Raw genomic sequence first — 23,267 nt, 5'->3', positions numbered from 1 at the left:
CAGTTCTAGTTCAGTTCTAGTTCAGTTCTAGTTCAGTTCTAGTTCAGTTCTAGTTCAGTTCTAGTTCAGTTCTAGTTCAGTTCTAGTTCTAGTTCAGTTCTAGTTCAGTTTCTAGTTCAGTTCTAGTTCAGTTCTAGTTCAGTTCTAGTTCAGTTCTAGTTCAGTTCTAGTTCAGTTCTAGTTCAGTTCTAGTTCAGTTCTAGTTCAGTTCTAGTTCAGTTCTAGTTCAGTTCTAGTTCAGTTCTAGTTCAGTTCTAGTTCAGTTCTAGTTCAGTTCTAGTTCAGTTCTAGTTCAGTTCTAGTTCAGTTCTAGTTCAGTTCTAGTTCAGTTCTAGTTCAGTTCTAGTTCAGTTCTAGTTCAGTTCTAGTTCAGTTCTAGTTCAGTTCTAGTTCAGTTCTAGTTCAGTTCTAGTTCAGTTCTAGTTCAGTTCTAGTTCAGTTTTAGTTCAGTTCTAGTTCAGTTCTAGTTCAGTTCTAGTTCAGTTCTAGTTCAGTTCTAGTTCAGTTCTAGTTCAGTTCTAGTTCAGTTCTAGTTCAGTTCTAGTTCAGTTCTAGTTCAGTTCAAGTTCAGTTCTAGTTCAGTTCAAGTTCAGTTACAATTTCAAACATATTTCCAGCAACATGTTGCGAAGACGAAAACTTTTCATTACAGTAAAACAACTTTATCAACATCTTGCAAAGCGTATACTTCTCACACCGTCTTACTAAAATGTTTATATAATACCACAACTAATACAACAGTAAGCAATTCTTGCCTGCAAAAAGAAGAAAAAAAGTTGCTAACATGCAACAAGTGGATGTTGCCTTACTGGCTGTCAAGTTAAAAGCACAAAAAAGTCAAAAGAAAAAAATCTATTTTAAAACCAGAACTGGTTTGTTCGGCATATTTTGTTTGATTTTTTATTTATTAATAATATTAGTTTAAGAAAAAAGTAGATATAATTTTAATACTTACATGTTTTTTTCTTACAACTTTTGGCTTTAATTCAATTAATTTTTTCAATAAATATCAATGACTTAAAAATTTTCTTTATAAATATCATTGAACCAAAGACAGGTTGACAATTTAAGTGTCAAATGAAAAAATGTATGACAATATGTGTAAAAAAACGGGGAGAAAAGGGGTAAAAAAATATAAAAGGTCTTAAAAGATAAAAAAATTTTTCTTATTTTATTTGTTAGTTTTTTATAACTGTTGATTTTATGTCTAAAATCTTTAAGTCATTTTATTTTTAGACTTTAAACTTTTTAAAACCTGCTTTGTTTTTTTTTTTTTTTTTTTTTTTTGCTTTAAACAAATTTTGTAATATTTATAAAGTCTACCAAATTTATTTTTTTTATATTTTCAAAAACTGAAATGCTGACGACCTTGTAAATAAAATAACCGATATGACATATTATATGTTTATATACATATTTATATTTAACTATGTGTAAGTTAAAATGCATATGACATTTTACATGTTAAATATTATCTTTATTTTATATCTTTTTCATATTCAAATTTAGTTTTCAAGAAAAGCAAATATAAAATCAAAATTTAAAAGTGTGCTGGTGTGTTTAAAGCTAAGCAACATTTTGTTTAGAAACTTTAAGTTGACCTAATATTATTTTTTTTATAAAATGCAACAGGTTTTCTTTTAATTTTTATAAATCTGATTAGAATATTTTATCTAAGTATTCTTGTCTATAATAAAGTTAATCATTTGTTTAAATATATTTATTTAAATAACCGGCATCCGCTTTAAGTTGTGATACATTTCCGTTTTCTAAAGAATTTATAGCTAGTTTTAAGGTAAGACACATGCAATGATAAATATGCATATTTGTATACGCTGATAAAACGAAAAGAATAACATTTTTAAATTTCAATTAATTATAGAACAAGAATATAGAAATATAATTATAGAAAGAATTTTTATAAATATTTTAATTGTATTTTGTTTTAGAAAGTTGAAGCTAGCTAAAGGTCATAACATGTATCTAAACAGAATTAAAATAAGCCACATATTGCAATTAGAAAATAGTAAAAATTTAAATGAAATATGCTATTAACAACAAAATATGAAAAATGTTTCTTTTTAAAAAAACGTTTCTCAACAAAATTGTGATTAGCAACATGTTGATGTTTTTAAAATATTTGCGAAAATCAATTTTGCTATTGACATAGAGTAAAATAAGAAATGTTTTTAACCTTTTTTAAACATAACCTGTATCCCAACAAAAATGTTGATCAGCAACATGTTGATAAATTGGTATCAGCAAAAATGTATAAAATTTTATTATTCGAAATAATCGTTTTGTGGTTTACAACGAAATTGTGATCTGCAACATGTTGATGCTTTTTTTTTTTAGACACAAACATCAATGCTGCTATTGACATAGAGAGAAATATATAACTTTTTTGAATGCACAAAACATATATCCCAACAATAATGTTGAACTGCAACATGTTGATGTCAATATAATATCTTATGCCAAACAAAAAGTCTAGAAAAATAAAAATTACGAAATTGATAACAAAAACTTCTTTGTTGCAAAACACTCAACATTTATGTCAAGAATAAGAAGTTTAGCAATATGTTTACAAGCTTAAAATATCTCGAAACATGAAACATTACGAAAAGTTTATTACAACATGTATCTAAAGAAATATGTCAACAGCAACATAATGATGTTAATAAAATTTCACTTTATACTACAGAGATGTTATAGGTATTAGAACATGTGTATTAACAAAAATGTTAAGTTGCAACATGTTGATAATGATAAATTATGGTATAACAAAGCTAGAAATGGTATTAGCTTTCAAATTAAAGTTACAAATAGAATATTAATAAATTATAATAAAAGATTTTCTGTTTCAAAACACAACCAACATTTATTTTAGCAATAATATGTTCAGCAACATGTTGACAAGCTTAAATATTCATTGACAATGCATAAAAATACTATGTCTTGAGAATAAGAAGATTTAGAAAAATTAAAAAAACAAATATTAATACAAACTAATAAGAGATTTTCTGTTTAAAAACTCATAGCGTGTATTTCAACAATAATATGTTCAGCAACATGTTGACAAGTTAAAATATTCATTGACATGAAAACACAAATTACAATTTCTAACAAAAAAATTTGGAAAAATTAGGAAACAAATATTAATACAAATTAACAAGAGATTTTCTGTTTAAATACACGCCTAGCATGTATTTCAACAATAATATGTTCAGCAACATGTTGACAAGTTTAAAATATTCATTGACATGAAAACACAAATTACAATTTCTAACAAAAAAATTTGGAAAAATTAGGAAACAAATATTAATACAAATTAACAAGAGATTTTCTGTTTAAATACACGCCTAGCATGTATTTCAACAATAATATGTTCAGCAACATGTTGACAAGTTTAAAATATTTATTGACATGAAAACACAAATTACAATTTCTAACAAAAAAATTTGGAAAAATTAGGAAACAAATATTAATACAAATTAACAAGAGATTTTCTGTTTAAATATACGCCTAGCATGTATTTCAACAATAATATGTTCAGCAACATGTTGACAAGTTTAAGATATACTAAAACATGACAAAAAAGCTATTTATATCGAAATTACAATTCAGGGAAATATTATTGAAAAAGAATTAAGAACAACTTGTTTGTCTAAAGTCTAACAATATGTGTCTCAATAAACATGTCAACAGCAACATGTTTATTGAATTTCATTAGTTAATTTGTTTTAAAACAATTAAACTTTATCGAAATCTTTCGAAATACTTAAAGGAATGAAAAATGTGGCTGTAGAAATAATAAAACTACGATAAATTGCAATAATATGTTCAGCAACATGTTGACAAGTTTAAAATATTCATTGACATGGCAATACAAATTACAATTGCAAACAAGATTTGGAAAAATTAAGAAAGAAATCTTAACACAAATTAACAAGTGATATTACGTTTAAAAACGCACAGATTGTATTTCAATAATAATATGTTCAGCAACATGTTGATAAGTTTAATATATACTAAAACATGGCAAAAATGTTATTAGTTTCAAAATTGCAAATTTAGGAAAATAATATTAGAAAAAAATTAAGAAAAACTTATTTGTATAAAGTCTAACAACATGTGTCTCAACAAACATGTCAACAGCAACATGTTTATTGAATTTAATTAGTTAATTTGTTTTAAAACAATTAAACTTCATCGAAATCTTTCGAAATACTTAAAGGAATGAAAAACGTGACTTTAGAAAGAATGAAACTATGAAAAATTCAAGACAATTCGAAGGGCTAAAAGGTCCTTATTCTCGATTTGCAATGAAAGCCAATAGTTTATATAAAATAACTAGACTTCATGAAATGTTTTCGAAAATACATAAAGGAATTAAAAAAAACAGCTTTAGAAAGATTAAAACTATACAAAGTTTTCGACGGTTCGAAGGACCAAAAAATTGGTTTTAAAAATATTTAAAGAAATGAAAATTAGTTTTAGAAAGATTGAAACTGTATAAAATATTAGACGGTTCGAAGGACCATAGCATTTATTTTCGATTTGCTATAAAAGCCAATAAATTATAGTTCAAAGCATCTCAACAAAATTTTAATATCTCTTTAAGTATTTAAACAAGTCTGTGTTAAGGAATTAATGAAATAACTAATTTCAACAAATATTTCTTGGTTCGAAGGACCATTTTGTAATTATATTTCATTTTAATAAGTTAATATGATAAATATTTATTAATAAACAATTTAATTTAGTTACACTTTTTTAAACAATAAATTTTTATTTCCTTCCTAATAAAATTACTAATTTTATGATTTATTTTTTATCGCATTTTTTTTTTTTGGCAAATTTAACCTTTAAGCTGCTGTAGCTGTTTGTTCAAAAATATTTAACTAATCAAAAACTCATTTATCTTCATGAAATTTTTTTCCACATATTAATTTTTTTCCTTACAAAAGTGTCAAAATTATTTTAGTTTTGTGCACAAGAAAGAAAAAAAAAACACCAGCAAAATGATGATGATGACTTTGAACATGCCAAAGTTTTTACTTAAAAAGCAAACTAGTTTTCACCTGCGCAAAAATTCGCTTAAGACTAACGAAAAAAAAATTGTTAAGTTTTAAAAGAGTGTGACCATGATGTTCGAAAACCTTTAAATGAAAACTTAACAAGTAATTCCAGAGACGGGTTGTAACAGAAAAAAGCAACTAATGCGGGAGCAAAAATAAGAGTTGAAAGCAGAGATCGGCTTTAGTAGCCAGCAGGAAAGACACGAATAAAAGACCAAACGTATTAGATCATTCAGAACGATCATGAAATTTTGGTAGCAAAGTCAAACATTTCCTCAATTATATTAAAGATTTTTTCTCTTGATGCCCATCACTGCTCTTAACATCAATTCACCACTAGTAATTTTTTAAAAAAATATATCTTTTCATAAGTTTTTCCTAAGCTCTGTCAAAAAGCCCGCCTTTTAAATATATATTTTTATGGTCAATAGTGGTTCTGTTATTTTTTCTTTCTTACTTTTGCGTGTGTTTCTTTTTTCAGCTGTCAGTTTCTATTATTTTGACCGTTTTTTTCTTCAACTTCTATTATTCATAAAATTTTTGCCTTAATATTATTAACCGCAACAGTCCTTGACCTTAACGGTTGTTATTATTTAACCATCAACGCCATTGTCGTCATAAGCCAACATTAAAGATAATGTATCTTTTTGAAAAGTTTAAAACACAGTTTGTATCTAAAATTTTGGTTTTGCTGTGCATGCAGAGTTGGCTCTGTTTGCTTTGATTTTTTTCTTTTGTAGCCAAAAGTCATATAAACTTTAACAAATATTAAATGTTTAATGATGATGACGTTTTAAGTTTAACTAAATAAAATAAATATTATTATTATTTTTTTTTTTTTTGTAATTTTTTGTGGGTTTCTATAACAAGTGATTTATGATGACTGCAATTTGGTTGGCGGTTTTTGCGTTTAGTTTTTTGAAAGTAATTAAGACTTGCTTTGAATAGAGCATAATTTGGTTTAACAAAAAATCAGACATAAATAATTGATTGGTAGTCAATGTTTTTTAAAAAAGAGACAAATGTTAGTTTTGTAATAGTTTCTTAAATTGTAGGGTGCGAAGGACCATAATTAAATTGTGAAAATAATGACTTATCATAGACTAAATTCATATTTAACATTTCTTTCATTGGGATTATTCAAATTTATTATTTAAAAAAAGTTATTATTTAAGGAACTAAAAAACACTTAAAGAAGGCTGTCCGTAGGACCATAAATACTACTAATATTTTATGGCTAATATCACTGAGCTTTAATGGCTAAATCAAAGTTACTAATCGTTTCAATACCAAACAAGTTATCCGTTATCTAGGAATAATTTTAAGCTATAATGACAAAAAGAACAGGGATCTTAACACACACTTAACCCAAATTGCACGACAATTGAATACTGATACAATTATATGTGTATACAAGCTATACCCAGTGTGCTTTGCTACCCTAAAAACAATATAAATAAATAACCTACTTAACGAATTTGAAGATTCTAACTATAATAGTTTTTCAGATTTACAATATGTTACATATGAGAGATGCCCAGCAAATTATTGCAAGTTCGACAATTTCTATCTATCGCCAATTTCTATCTGTCTATGAAAAATTTGAATAATCTAACAGTTTTTAAGACAAACGAAATCTTGTATTTAATTCCCCATTGAAAGTCCGCCCGTTATTCTCTAAATGTTCAGATGAATGTTAAAGTTCTTCAAGTAAAATTTGAAGATTCTAGATGTAATAATTTCTCAGATATACGAATTTTTCTATTTTATTCATATGGCTCCAAGGCCCCAGTTAAAAGTTCGCTCTTGTTCCTCTAAAAAGCTTCAGATGAATATTAAAGTAATTTGTGCAAAATTTGAAGAATCTAGTTCTATTATTTTCCCAGATAAACGAAATTTTGTAGGTGCCAAGTCCCCTATTGAAAGTCCGCCCGTTATACTCCAAATGTTCAGATGAATGTCAAAGTTCTTCAAGTAAAATTTTAAGATTCTAGCTCTAATAGTTTCTCAGATATACGAATTTTTCTATTTTGTTCATATAGGGGCTCCAAGCCCCCCAGATGAAAGTCCGCTCTTGTTCCTCCAAAAACGTTCAGATGAATATTAAAGTAATTTGTGCAAAATTTTAAGAATCTAGTTCTATTAGTTTCCCAGATAAACGAAATTTTGTATTTAATTCATATGGTAGGTGCCAAGTCCCCTATTAAAAGACCGCCCGTTATACTCCAAATATTCAGATGAATGTTAAAGTTCTTCAAGTAAAATTTGAAGATTCTAGCTTTAATAGTTTCTCAGATATACGAATTTTTCTATTTTGTTCATATAGGGGCTCCAAGCCCCCCAGATGAAAGTCCGCTCTTGTTCCCCCAAAAAAGTTCAGATGAATATTAAAGTAATTTGTGCAAAATTTTAAGAATTTAGTTTTATTACATTCCCAGATAAACGATTTTTTGTATTTAATTATGGGTAGTCCGCCAATTTATTACCCAAAATGTTTACATGAATGTTAAAGTTATTCGTGCAAAAGTTTAAGATTCTAACTGTAATATTTTCCAAGATAAACGATTTTATGTATTTAATTAATATGGGAGGTACCACGCCCCCTAATGCTAGTTCGCCTACTTTTTGTCCTAAATAATTATATTGACACTAAAGTTGCTCCGACAAAATTTGAGGACTCTAATCATTTAATATTTTCTTAATATGGGCGTGGCTCCTCGCCCACTTGGAATTTCAAAATAAAAAGTAGCCTATTACCTATTCCAGACATGCAGGAATACGCTGTGAAAATTTGAATAAAATCGGTTCAGCCGTTTAGTAGTCTATAACGTTCAAACATACAAACAAACACACATTCATTTTTATATACATATATAGATATATAGATGAAGCTAATCCAGCTGAAACAAAGGCCAGAAGTCGAAAAAGAACTAAATTGCAAGACTCGACAAAGACAATGCTTAAATAAAGCGTTCAATACGGCCTGTGACAGCACAACCTTCAAAGGAACAGAAGGTCAGGAATAAATTAAGTAATGCCAAGCAACTCATTATGATTAACATTTAAAATAAATTGCCGGTTCGAAGGACCATATTCTATGGATAATATCTCAAACTTTTATCTGCTGATTTTGTTGGCTCTCAATCGCAATATTCGTAAAACTATAAACAGTTAGTTACAAACATGCATCCAACAACTTTCAACTACGAAACTTGAATAAATGGTTCGAAGGACCATATAACTTTTTTACTATAATTTGGATCATTTCAATAGCAAGCAACTGCTTAAGATTAACATTTGTATAAAATGAATGGTTCGATGGACCATAAAAGTTCTATTGCTAAAATGTTAGCTTTTTATAGGCCGATCTATTAATTTTCAAAAGCAATATACTTTTTTTTACAACATTTACACATTTTCTTATATAGATTTCTTAATAATTTGTCTTCTTTGAAAAACTTACCAATATTGTAAGCCCCCTAATCTATTTTTATTTAGAATTAATTACTTACCGATAAGAAAAAAACCTTTTACATTTAGAAACCCACATTTAAATTTACAATAAAAAACCTTGTAAATATTAAACGACAACTCAATGTGACAACTGCCAGACATACGTAGGTAATGCTGTCAAATAATTTGCCAAGTTTTCACAAAAAACTAACATTTATTTAAAGGGGATTTCTTGCCCCCCTCCTTGAAACTTAAATAGTAATTTAAAAAAAAAGATAAATAAAAAAACAAAGTGTTAAATTGATTGACAATGTTAAACATTATAAAAGTTTATTTAACTTAATTTGTTAAAGGTTTATTTAAGTTTTAAGATTAAAATTCTACTATTAGTAAATTTATACATATAAAAAAATAACCTTTTTCTAATTATAATAAAAAATTATTTTATTGTCAAAAAAACCCAAAGCAGCTTAAAATGATATAAAATGTTAGTTTTTTTTAAGAAATCAATAACCTTCAATAAGATTTTATTACATTTTTTTTCATAAGAAAAGAATCATTCCTAAAGCTGCTTAAAATATTAATAAAATTATTTTGTTTAAAAAAAATTCTAAAATTTTAAAGTTACAAAATTAAGTTTAAAAAACTATGCTTTATATGTATTTAAGGAATCCGGCAATGGGATCTTCAGATATCATAATTTGTCGCTCTATTTCATATCTAAGATCTAGTAGTTTTTTTTTTTAAAATTCACTTTTTATTCGGATCAGGATTCCAAACCTTAGCTAGTTTAAACCTTCAGCTGTTTTAAATCTTGTCAAATTTAAAAATTATTTTTATTATATTTATTTAGTTGTTTTTAATAAAAATTTTATTTTTGTTTGTTTTTCTTTTCAGTTTTATTTTAGTTAATTTTTTTTTCAAAGAAATATTTACAAATAGTTTTCAATTATAGTATATGATCTGATATCCACCATATGTTTTTTTTAAAGCCAATTAGATTTGATAAATGTTGTGTGTTTATAGAGAGAGATATAGAGATAAAGATGACGTGTTAACCCAGTCAACATTTTGATTGAAAATAAAGAAAAAATAAGGCTAATTACTGTAAACATTTTAGTATTATTAAAGTACCAAAGGCACGTCGAATACCATCTTAAAGTGTACCAATCTACTCATTACTTTCTAACCCTCCATATTCACAAACACATTTTTATTTTTTAAAAGGTTTATAAATCAAAATTTCCATAAAAAAAATTTGATTTATAAACCGTTTATAAAATAAAAATGTGTTTGTGAATAAGGCCTTAAGTCGATTTAACAATGTTTTTGCATGTACGTCCAGATACTCATTAAGACTCGTTCGGTTTATCGATTACTCTATTAGTACTTCCCAATTAGTTCTGAGTAGCAACTATATTTTGCAAGAATGAACCGTTGTAATACTCTGAGTGCAGAGCGATATGATTCTATCTGTATCAGTTCCCTGACTTTTCAGATCGTTGGGTTCCCCATTTGGATGACATTGTATTCATCTTGAAGTCTGAAGGTATCGGTTTGATCAAGCTGTAAATACTGCACATATTGGATATGTCAACAAATACTGCACGCCCCTCCAACAGCGTACCTATTCGTAGATGTTACAACAAAATCTATGATCTGAAATTCTGCTATATTATCCTTATCATCTCTCAATGATTGGTCTAACGTCTACTAGTCTACTAACTAGTCTATTGACTAGTGTACTAACTAGTCTATTGAATAGTCTACTAACTAGTCTATTGACTAGTCTACTAACTAGTCTATTGACTAGTCTACTAACTAGTCTATTGACTAGTCTACTAACTAGTCTATTGACTAGTCTACAGACTAGTTTATTGACTAGTCTACTGACTAGTCTATTGACTAGTCTACTGACTAGACTATTGACTAGTCTATTGGCTTGTCTATTGACTAGCCTATTGACTAGTCTACTGACTAATCTATTGACTAGTCTACTGACTAATCTATTGACTAGTCTACTAACTAGTCTATTGACTAGTCTATTGACAAGTCTACTGACTAGTCTATTGACTAGTCTACTGACTAATCTATTGGCTAGTCTACTGACTAATCTATTGACTAGTCTACTAACTAGTATATTGACTTGCCTACTGACTAATCTATTGACTAGTCTGCTGAATAGTCTATTGCCTATTCTACTGAATAGTATATTGACTAGTCTATTGACTAGTCTACTGAATAGTCTATTGACTAGTTTCCTGAATAGCCTATTGACTAGTCTACTGAATAGCCTATTGACTAGTCTCCTGAATAGCCTATTGACTAGTCTGTTGAATAGTCCACTGACTATTGACTGTTGATTAGACTATGGATTAGAATATTGACTAGTCTGTTGACTGGTCTATTGACTACTCTGTTAACGGGTCCATTGACTGGTCTGTTGATTAGTCTAAAGACTAGTCTATAACTAGTTTATTGACTAACCCGTGAATCTAGTTCATAGACTAGTCTGTCACATAGTATGGCCTAGTATATTGATTAGTTTGTTTATTGACTAGTCTACTGACTAGAATATTGACTAGTGTATAGTCTAGTCTATTGACTAACTTGTTAGCTAGTCTGTTAACTGGTCTATTGACTAGTGTATGGTCTAGTCTATTGACTAGTCTGTTAACACTTTTGAGCAGTAACTTTCTATATATAACTGTTCGCTTTAAAGGCCATTGACCAGATAATACACACAAGTAAGAATTAGCCTAATAACAGATGTGTAAATCCAGTTGACAATGTCTGGTTGTTGACAATGTCTGGTATAGCCCAATTCTTCCCGAAGTAATTCTTGCCGTATATTCTGCATTGAGTCCCTTCTTCATTATTTCCTGAATATTTTTCATTCATGTCAGTTTTACCTAAAGTGGACAACCTAAAGTTATCTTTTCGCGAGACTTACTCCTTAACCATTAGTTACACCACTGTTCATAGTTCTGCTAGCGCGATTTACATAATTCCTAGGATCATGGATACTACTATTCTTTTAATCAGGGTATAAAATTGCTTCCAGGCATTCCCCTGGTAACCCTTCTTCTAATGCAGTGATCTCCCAGGCTTGGGTTGATAATTATATTGCTAAACATGCCCACTATCCACTTCTACAGGAAGTCTTGAACTTCAAGTGCTTAGTCCCTTAGGAGAAAATATTATGATTTCAAATCCTTCACCATTATGTTTACTGGGTAATTGAGTGCATTCATTATGTAATCATGTTTGGAATATCTGTGGGCCTAAAGTTTTTCCTCTCCTTTTTTTCAATTATTTCATTGCGTTGTTGTTGTTTTATCAACCACAAATTTTGTCTGCCAACCCAGAGTAGTGTATTAAGACAAAATAAACATTGTATTTTAGACTTCTATGCGTTTGTTTTTTATCTATTAAATACACATACATACAAACAAAAAAAAGCTCTAACGAATACAGCTAAACACAGATAGTGTGTAAGTCTATACACACTTTTATGGTTACATAGAAATGGTAACAGCAACTAAAAAGAAATGTATTTATGTTTGACTGACTGTATAAATATTACATATCTGTGTATCTGTCTGTATTGTTCATAAATAAAACTACCGTTTGATCGATTGATTTCATTAAAAATGCATCAGTTGTATAAACAGTTAGGGTGATCGATTATTCGACATTTTCCAAAAACCGGTTTTCGAATAGTTCGAATAGTTGACATTTAAAAAAAACCGGTTGATATTTTTCAAATTCAGAAAAAGCCGGTTAACCGGTTTTTCATTATAAATTAAAAAAATATATTTTAATTTGAAAAACTTAATGTTTATGTGTAAATTTGATTAATAAAACATGGCCCGAAATGATTTTTAACAGTTTAAGAGATTATAACTTTAGATCTAGTCGTCTGATTTACATTATTTCTTTAATATGAAAAAATTAGGAAAAAAGTGGGACACTTCTGTTAAACATAAAGTACTATGTAATCCCAGCTTAGGAAATTTGCATAGGCATTCCAACACTTCATTAAATTTCATCCGATTTCATGAGATTGATAAAATTTTATCAAACAGTTATCAATTTTACAAATAATTTTTTTTTAATTAATTAGGAAAATCAAAAAACTTTAACTAAAGGAGCTGTAGAAAAATATAAGCTAGCTCCTCGGCTCGAATATTTTTAAAATTTAGACGGGCTGTATTATTATTTACTTAAAAATTTCATTTAAATAATCTTTGAATACAAAGCAAATAAAAGTATTCGAAACCGGTTTTTAAAAAGTGAAAAAACCGGGTTATTCGATATTCGAAAAATCAACATTAAGAAAAAACCGACACTGGTAAAGCAGAAAAAACCGGTTTTAAAACCGGTTGAAAAATCGAGTCGATCACCCTAATAAACAGTATAACAACAATTGTATATGTATATAATGAATGCATTTAGTTGTTTTTGTTGTATTTACAATACAATATCTACTATATTACCAAGTTGATCTGTCATAGACATTATAAAGTCTCTTCTACATTCATCAAAATGTGGCAGGAACGAGTGAATGGAGAACAGAATATATACTACATTTACAGTAGCAGTGGCAGACATTAATATTTAGAATTAGAAGTTGTTTATTTGATTTTATTTTTTCGTTATATAAAATACTTTTTTAATGAAGCATCTTTTTTAAACACAGAGAGAAATTAGAGGTGTAGATTGTTAAAAGTACACTTGGAAAAATTCTAAAAGACATAATTATGCTAAAGCATTACTTGCCATTCAAGCCATTACTTGCTGCATTACCCGGTAATGATTGCTTAATTATTTCTTCTTATATTAATATATTCTTTCATAATTGTTGCTTACTCAACCTTATTTTTATTATTCTAAGTTTACAAGTTTAAAACAATTTTAAAAATTTTAACGCCACCTTAAAATCATGACATTATATAGAAATTCCTAATCAATAATCTATAATAAAAAAAAAAACAATCCTCATTATTCTAATCACAAATTGTATATAAATGAATTATAAAAATAGTTCGATTAATTGTAGATTTGATAATAAATTTAATTAAATTGTCTGTTAGTTGTCAATCAGACATTTGAATTTTTTGTCTATACAACGTCTCCAGCTGATATTTTGTTAGAATAAATAATTGCAAAAAATCAAATTAAAAATTGTTGTTATTTTTTAATCCCACAACATCAAATTTGATTTAATGACTTGATATTTTAAAAAAATTCTAATTCCCTTAACTATAATAAAAAACACATCAGAAATTTAGCAATTTCCGATGAGATCATTATTTCAAAAAAACAACAACAAATATTAAGCTATATGAGGTAATTCGTGCAAAAAATTAAAAAAACAAAAACTAAAATTCATCAATAATGACTTTTAGCTAAAGATTAAGAAAAAACAACTCTTAGTTAATTGTGATTATTAACGGATATGAAGAAATCAAAAATGACAAATAAGTTTTTTAAATGCACTCTGTCTGTTATTGTGTTACTAATCTATGACTATATGTAGTCTTTGAAACGCCAACGTCTTGTGACGTGTTTAATTTTTGTAGAATTTGTTGATTCTTTTGCTTAGTATTTGAGTTGTAATCATTTGTAATTTGCATATGGCGTGTTAGAAATATATTAAAAACTAATAAAACAAATATATACATTTGCTGTTTAAGTCAAATTATAAAAAATTTGGTTAGAATGATTAGTTGCAGCAGATGTTTAGCTAGAACAGCTGTCATTGAACAGCAAATCAATGGAGATTTCCTCAAAACCGGTTTGCTTTTATCGTTACGGAGCAATTTATAAAGCAGTACGTCGTTTTAGCTATTGCTCTTTGCAGATTCGGCTTCCTAAGGCCCCCGTTGCGGTTCAAAGATGTATTCACACATCTATACGAAGAAATTATGGGGCCTATTATGCTAAACCATGCCTTCTTTTTTCGCCCACTTAATTTCCATGCTAAATTTGCCTCCATCACGAACAACATCTTTAAAACAAATTACAAAAACATTTATAGGCCAGCTGTAAGCCAAGATATATCTCAATAACTCACCAAGGTTTGTATAGAGTTTAATTGTAGAGGAATCTTTTACTCTTGGCGTTTAGGGTGGGGCATTCACAGAGAAGGGCGAATATTGTTTCTTCTTTTCTCTGTCATTACAGCTGCTAGAGTATTCATAGATAGGAATCTCAAGTTAGTTAGTTAGATAGTTAGATAGATAGTAGTAGTTAGTTAGTTAGTTAGTTAGTTAGTTAGTTAGTTAGTTAGTTAGTTAGTTAGTTAGTTAGTTAGTTAGTTAGTTAGTTAGTTAGTAAGTTAGTTAGTTAGTTAGTTAGTTAGTTTGTTAGTTAGTTAGCTAGTTAGTTAGTTAGTTAGTTAGTTAGTTAGTTAGTTAGTTAGTTAGTTAGTTAGTTAGTTAGTTAGTTAGTTAGTTAGTTAGTTAGTTAGTTCGTTAGTTAGTTAGTTAGTTAGTTAGTTAGTTAGTTAGTTAGTTCGTAGTTAGTTAGTAGTTAGTAGTTAGTTAGTTAGTTAGTTAGTTAGTAGTTAGTTAGTTAGTTAGTTAGTTAGTTAGTTAGTTAGTTAGTTAGTTAGTTAGTTAGTAGTTAGTTAGTTAGTTAGTTAGTTAGTTAGTTAGTTAGTTAGTTAGTTAGTAGTAGTTAGTAGTTAGTTAGTTAGTTAGTTTAGTTAGTTAGTAGTTTAGTTAGTTAGTAGTTAGTTAGTTAGTTAGTTAGTTAGTTAGTTAGTTAGTTAGTTAGTTAGTTAGTAGTTAGTTAGTTAGTTAGTTAGTTAGTTAGTAGTTAGTTAGTTAGTTAGTTAGTTAGTTAGTTAGTTAGTAGTAGTTAGTTAGTTAGTTAGTTAGTTAGTTAGTTAGTTAGTAGTTAGTTAGTTAGTTAGTTAGTTAGTTAGTTAGTTAGTTAGTTAGTTAGTTAGTTAGTTAGTTAGTTAGTAGTTAGTTAGTTAGTTAGTTAGTAGTTAGTTAGTTAGTTAGTTAGTAGTTAGTTAGTTAGTTAGTTAGTTAGTTAGTTAGTTAGTTAGTTAGTTAGTAGTTAGTTAGTTAGTTAGTTAGTTAGTTAGTAGTTAGTAGTTAGTTAGTTAGTTAGTTAGTTAGTTAGTAGTTAGTTAGTTAGTAGTTAGTTAGTTAGTTAGTTAGTTAGTTAGTTAGTAGTTAGTTAGTTAGTTAGTAGTAGTTAGTTAGTTAGTTAGTTAGTTAGTTAGTTAGTTAGTTAGTTAGTTAGTAGTTAGTTAGTTAGTTAGTTAGTTAGTTAGTTAGTTAGTTAGTTAGTTAGTTAGTTAGTTAGTTAGTTAGTTAGTTAGTTAGTTAGTTAGTTAGTTAGTAGTTAGTTAGTTAGTTAGTTAGTTAGTTAGTTAGTTAGTTAGTTAGTTAGTTAGTTAGTTAGTTAGTTAGTTAGTTAGTTAGTTAGTTAGTTAGTTAGTTAGTTAGTTAGTTAGTTAGTTAGTTAGTTAGTTAGTTAGTTAGTTAGTTAGTAGTTAGTTAGTTAGTTAGTTAGTTAGTTAGTTAGTTAGTTAGTTAGTTAGTTAGTTAGTTAGTTAGTTAGTTAGTAGTTAGTTAGTAGTTAGTTAGTTAGTTAGTTAGTTAGTTAGTTAGTTAGTTAGTTAGTTAGTTAGTTAGTTAGTTAGTTAGTTAGTTAGTTAGTTAGTTAGTTAGTTAGTTAGTTAGTAGTTAGTTAGTTAGTTAGTTAGTTAGTTAGTTAGTTAGTTAGTTAGTTAGTTAGTTAGTTAGTTAGTAGTTAGTTAGTTAGTTAGTTAGTTAGTTAGTTAGTTAGTTAGTTAGTTAGTTAGTTAGTTAGTTAGTTAGTTAGTTAGTTAGTTAGTAGTTAGTTAGTTAGTTAGTTAGTTAGTTAGTTAGTTAGTTAGTTAGTTAGTTAGTTAGTTAGTTAGTAGTTAGTAGTTAGTTAGTTAGTTAGTTAGTTAGTTAGTTAGTGTTGAATTCCATTCCCGTCTGGAATGAATTCTGACTAAAGACTGAGAGCAGAACGCTTAGAATTCTGAACGCCTCGTTACAATAGATGCATAGACGCCCATTATAAGAATGTCGATAGAAACAAGGTGCAATATGGTAGTCAATGCTCCCTGAAGGACTTCATCTTAATACGTCTGTTATAGCAACACATGCTGATCTATGAGCCTTATACAGTTGGTATAAAGCAAAATTCCTTATAATTCAAGTAAAACATACCAGAGATCCATATGTAGGAACAGCCTCGTAGAAACAGTTCACTATTGCGGTACTCACAGGATTTTGAGAATCATTGTAGTAATGACTTTAAATTCGAATCACTTTCCTTATATTATACTTTTCAATAACTTCCACATACCTTTTTGATTATGTAGAAGTAGTCTTATAACCTCTTATAAATAGAGTTTTATATAAATACTTACTTATTCATTAGTACTTGGGTCTAATGACATCACCGTGTTAAAATAATGACTTAAAATGTAATCGATAAGTGTATAACAGGATTTAAACCCTTTACTTTGTAATGAAAATTTTTGTTGAGAGTGTAAATAATATTAAGAACTTTATGCACATCCGTTGTCTAAAAGTAAACAAACGTGGTAAGCTCACTATTTACAACGCATTTTCAGCTTACCACGTTTGTTAACTTTAAGACAACGGATTTGTATAAAATTTAGATTGCGACAACGAATTATTGCAATGTTGACAACGTTACGTGGTCAACATTACATGTTGTTGTTGTATGTATGTATATACTTGACAATTTGGTAACAGACGTGTATATTTTTTTCCTCTGCGTAATCCCAAATAAATAGGCTTAGAATAATTTTCTGGGTCGTCCGTCCGACCATTTTTGTCCGTCTGTCCATGTAAATTTTTACAACAAATACTTTCAATTAAATGAAATCCCACTGAAAGGCATAGGAGACCAGTTTGGACTAAACTTTATAAACAATTTTATAGAGTATAATTGATGAATCAGATTCTTATTTACCATTTAAACTTATAAATCTATTATAACTGATTCTATTGACAGCAAAAATTTCTATTAATAAAAATGCCAAAAAATCCTAAAATATTTACAAATATTATCAATTTGTAGCTCCTTTATTTTCCATTTACAAGGAAATTCCATTATAAATGTCTAGATTTTTTTGAATGCATATTTCTAGCCTACATTCCACTATTCTTTCGATTTATTTGACCACTAGCCGATACCAGTACTGGTGATTTCTAGTTGTGGCTAGAAGTGTTTTTTTTTTCTCCAAAAACAACAACTGTGTGAAAAATATGTTGTAATCAAAATTTGTACTTGTACAACTTGTCCGCCTAAAGATTTTGGATTTTTTTTTTTTTTTTAACTCATGAATTTACATTGATATTGACAAATAAACTGAAAAATGCAAAAATATTTTATGTTTAAATTACAGAGAGAAAAAAGGCCATTCAACTTTATGTCAAAAAAAAACTTGGTCATATTAAAAGTTGATTAAAAACCCACATTAAAATTATATTAAATAAAGTAAAAATTGTTATTAAAAGTAAACAATATCTTAGACATGCAAATGAATTATGGCTAAAACTGAGAGACAAGATTTATCGGATTCTATTGAGAGAAATAACGAAAAAACCGAGGGTTGTAAAAATATAATGGAAAACATTGGTTTCAAACAAGTCTCAAGTTCAAATGAAAACTTGAAAATGGACACCAACTAAGGATATACACTTATCTGATTCAGGTTCCACAAAATACATAGTTTAGATGCCTTTGTCATGTAAGAAGTTTTATAAACGAACAAACTGCTGAAAAGTCTTGCTCTTAAGAAGCACTTGGTATCCAAGCTTAGCTAATTTTCCTTTTAACTGAAATACCTCTAGTTCCTTAAAACAACTTGCTAAACAATTTATACATTTCCATTAAACACTCTAGTTAATTAATTTTATTTTTATTATTTGTTGTCTAATCGTTAGCAATTTGACTATTAACACTGTGAAAAAAAAAAAAAAAACACAAATGAAAACACAAATTGTTTAACAATTTAAATAGAAAATTTGCTAAAAAAATTTGCGCAAAACAAACGATTATGGTTAAACAATTAAAGTGTTTAACAACAAGCAGCCACAGCAAATTTAGCTCAATATGTTGCTGATATGTACTGCTCTACAGCAACAGTAAACAATGCGTTTGTCCACAGCTAAAGCAACACTTTCGCTAAGCAAAAAAAAAAAAAAAAAACACTATGTTTTCAAACAATGATCTTTAAACCATTTTCAGGGGAAACAGGGAAAAAAACAGCACCAACAACATGTTGTTAGTAAGAAAAAAATTCACGGCAAAAAACTATATATAGTGTCAACTGAAATTTGTGTTGCTGTTGTTGCGTCTAAAAACAAAACAATAGTTTTAAAGTAGAAGATTGCAAAAAGAAAAAATGCAAACAACATTGTGTTTTATGCAATTGTGCAATAACGATTTGCTCAAAATGGTCATTTGAACATGACCATTATTGGTCAATTGCATTGAAAATTTGCTTCTTTTGTTTTGTCTTAAGAGAAAAAAAAAAACACATTTTAGAAACGATTTTAAATAAAAGCAAAAGTTTTTTATTGTTTTTTTTTTTTTGGGGACAACGCATAGACAATACGACAAATAGACGCATGTTCAATGTTAGTTTATTTTACTTTAAACCATTGTCAGCCATTAACCCTTGGTTTATATAATTGGCCTTTAAAGGGTTTTTGTAACGTTTATATTTATTGGTAATTGTATTAAGTATTTTAGAAACTTGAGCTATAATTTGGGTTTTTTGAGGTTAGAAAAAGTCGTTTTTCAATTTAGAGTTTTTTAAATCAGGACAAATTTTAAACGTTGTTTTAAGATAACTAGACCTTTTCTAGAATGTTATAAGAATTTGTATATTAAAAATTCTCTAAAACCCGTTCCAATGCCGATAATGTCAAACAAATACCATCGAATAATAAACTAATTTCAGAACAATTACCCCTCCACAGCACCTGTTCTGTTTTTCCAAAACATCCCCAGAACTATTTAGAACAAACATTATCGATTAAAGATTAACTTCCTAAACCATTTTATATAAAGAATGTCGTCGCAGTACATTCTGAGATTAATTTGTTCTCTGAAGTTTCCCTAGAACTATTTTATGGTCGCGAACAAAATCTTCGATTAAAGAACTACTTTCAGAACCATTTCATAGTATAAATGTCGACAGCATAAAGCATCCAAAAGACTAGTTTTGAGATGTATTTGTTCCCTAAAACTTCTTTAGAATTATTAAAATGACCCCCTCCATCAGCAATCATCAATTAAAGAACTCCTTCCAAAACCATTTCAAAGAAGAAATGTCTACAGCATATAGCATCTACAAAACCAGTTCTCTAAAGTTTCCTTAGAACTACAAATTTAGAAGGTAACAATCTCGAATGAAAATCATCGATTACAGAACTAGTTTCAGAAACATTTTATAGATCGAATGTTAAAAGCAAAATCAGTTCTAAAGAGTGGCGTATCATAATGTCCATGGACACTATGACACACTAAATTGAGTCATAGTGTCCATGGACGTTATGACAATTTCAAAAGTGTCACAATGCCTATGAGCATAATGACATAAAGTCTGTGGATTTCAAAGAGTCCATTTATCAAAAAAAGTCTAATTTAGCGAAGCCGGTATTCAAAATATGCCTGAGTTGAAAATTCCTGCGCCCGGCCGAAGGCCGCCTATCCAGGACGCTTTTTTAAAGGAATCCAAAACGCAACATACATCAAATTTCGGAACAATTATTTTCGGGATAAGAGTGTTGTCCCTTTCCTAAATTCTAAACAAATTTTCCAATACATTTTTGTTTTAGAAGTGTCACAATATCCATGGACGTTATGACACTTTTAAGAATTGTCATAACGTACATGGACACTATGACACTTTTTGGCGTGTCATAACGTCTAAAGGTTCACCAGAAATAGTTTTGAAAGTATTAATTTCATATTGGACTTTGACTTATTCTGGACATTTGAGAGTTTCCTTAGGGATACACGTGATCTTGAAACCCAAATCGCTGGAAGAGAATATTAGCTTAAGGACTGACAATATTTCGGGATAAGTTCCTGGTGCTGTTTCGGACTCAACTTAGCTCCACAGATGAGTTACTATGGCAACAAGTTGATATCACGATGACAGTAAATAGAGCGAGTTTAAATGTTTTGGATGAAAGATCTATGTAATGGGTTGCATGCCAAAGTATGTACGTTATTCCTGTCCTCGAGAAACTTATCATCCGTTTTTGGATATGTTTCTGGGTTTACTAAGTTCAAATCTGACCGCAGATGGTATCCTGTATGCAAGGAATGTCTAGTCTTATTAATGCGGATAGTACTTAGATCTAGGTACTGATACCAAATCGAGGAACTTTTCAGATATAGTTCGAATATTGCTAGATATTTCACAACGAGATCACAAATGCCACCTGCATGTTACTTGCAGTCTTAAAGGGGCGGTAATGAGATGGTTGAAGAGAGTGAGATAAGATCTTCAAGATAGAAGATCAGGTTATGGGTTGCGATGTTCCTGTCCTCGAGAAAATTATCATTATTTCTTGGTAATATTTCGGGGTTTACTTAGTTCAAACCTGACCGCATAGTGTCTCCTGTGTGTAAGGAATATCCTGTCTTATTAATGGGGATAGTTCTTCAGTCTAGTCTAATGCGTCTCTAGGTGCTGGTTTCGGATATATAGCGACATTCCAGCAGTGTGTCTGCACATTGTCGAGTAATTCTTTAAAAATTGTCTGAATATATAGCCAGATATTCCTCAATGGGATTACAAATGCCACCTGCATGTTTCTTGCAGGGACAGTAATGAGATGGTTGAAAAGGGCCACCGTGAGATAAGATCTTCAAGATAGGTAATCATGTATAGCAATTCAGAAACTTTGTATTCCATGTAGTCACTTTTGTGGGGACTAAGTAAAATCATGGATCGATATTACCTATTTTCATTACCAAAAAAACATTTCTACTGACAGATGGATCAACATGGCTAGATCGTCCTAGAATCTGAAGAGAACCCAGAATACACATACACAGAGGGGAAAAAATATACACGACTGGTACCAAATTGACAACAAATTTTTTAATAACATCCGTTGTCAAGTATATACATACATACAACAAAAACATGTAATGTTGACCACGCAACGCTGTCAAGATTGCAACAATTCGTTGTCGCAATCTAATTTTTTGTATGTATGTATATAATTGACAACGGATGTTATTGAAAAAATTGGTGTCAATTTGGTACCTGGCGTGTATATGTTATTTTCCTTCTGTGTACACATATACTTTTGCACATCGTCTACGTCCAATATTTCGATATGTTACAAAATGAGTGATAGAACTGAAAATAGTTTTGATACCGGTTATAAAAAGATCTCTTGACGCTTTACATAAAAACTCCAAAAGATAATTTATTATTTTCATATCGTAATCATATTTTAAACAGTATTTAAACAAATTGATATACTTATTTTGGAAGAAAGATATATATTTATAAATTTCTTAACATTTATGCATTAACCTTGTTCGAAGGACCAATTTCTCATACAAAAGATTTCCACAATTAATATATTAAAAATTTTATTACTTTTTAAAGCTTTTAACAATTTCACTTAACATTATCTCAATTCGGAGTGATATTTTAAACTCTTATGATGGTTCGAAGGACCAATTTCTTACACATTAAAATGTTAAAGTTTAATATAAAATATACGTCAAACTAAAGCTCATACGAATTACAATATTTTTCTTACATTCTCAATATTTTTAAAATATATTAAGGGTTAATTTCTTAATATAATATTTTTTACCTTTTTGAAAAAAAACAACAATTGTCTTTAAATTTTTTTTCGTTTCTTTTTAAAAAAGGAAGTCTATAATTTTCAATACCATTTAATATAAAGTTTTTTTGTCAACATTTCTTTGGTATGTAAATTGTTGATTTCCTTTAAAGTTTAGTGTTTTTTTTTCTGCTGCACTTTTTAACTTAAACAAAATTTAAGGAAATAAAATACAATATATTTTTTATGTACAATTTTTAGGCGAACGTTTGTAAGTTTTATTTTTGCAATTACAAACATATTTGTTTGTTTTACTGTAATGAAAGTGTCATTTTTAGTGTTTAAGGAAGACTTAAATTTAAATATTTTTTTTCTGTTATTTTGAAAAGTTTTCTTTAGTGCTTTTATAAAGTTTTGTTTTTGTTGCTGTATATAAGATAATATTTTTATTTCATTTTTCCTTAGTTTTTTTATGGTTTAAACCTAAGTTTTTTTTATAGTGAGAGTTTATCCCATAGTGGTGCGTTTTTATTATTGGTTAATATATGTATATGGAAAATATATTATTATATAATTTCTATTCATAAATATTTGCAATTATTTCCGCTTTTTGGTGAAAAAGAAAGGGAGTTTTTTTTTTGGCAAAAAGAGGTTTGTAAGTTAATGTTACAATGAGGCCATTACTATTGATAAAATAGTTCATGTATTCAAAGCTCATGTAAGCTTCGCAATAGAGACATTATATCTGTAAGGCAGCAGGTAAGCACTACATATGTTGCTACTTATTTAATTGCTTACACTGTTGCTTAGATAGTTTGTTTATAATAGTTCCTGTTTGATAAGATATTATTGTTTATTTTAATAATATTTTAAA

General features: G+C 28.6%; 1 protein-coding gene across 1 annotated transcript in view; it reads left to right on the top strand.

Moving 5' to 3' along the window:
• Positions 1-23,267, top strand: part of LOC119604037 (serine-rich adhesin for platelets-like) — a 302,563-nt gene that overhangs the window by 89,974 nt on the left and 189,322 nt on the right. The gene's annotated exons all lie outside the window — the stretch shown is intronic.

This window comes from Lucilia sericata, unplaced genomic scaffold (assembly GCF_015586225.1).
Source record: "Lucilia sericata isolate MDLA Ls3-8-SP2 unplaced genomic scaffold, ASM1558622v1 Contig000354F_arrow, whole genome shotgun sequence".
NCBI lineage: Eukaryota > Metazoa > Arthropoda > Insecta > Diptera > Calliphoridae > Lucilia > Lucilia sericata.
Note: the sequence above shows the minus strand (reverse complement) of the source record. Positions and strands in the feature narration are given on the sequence as shown.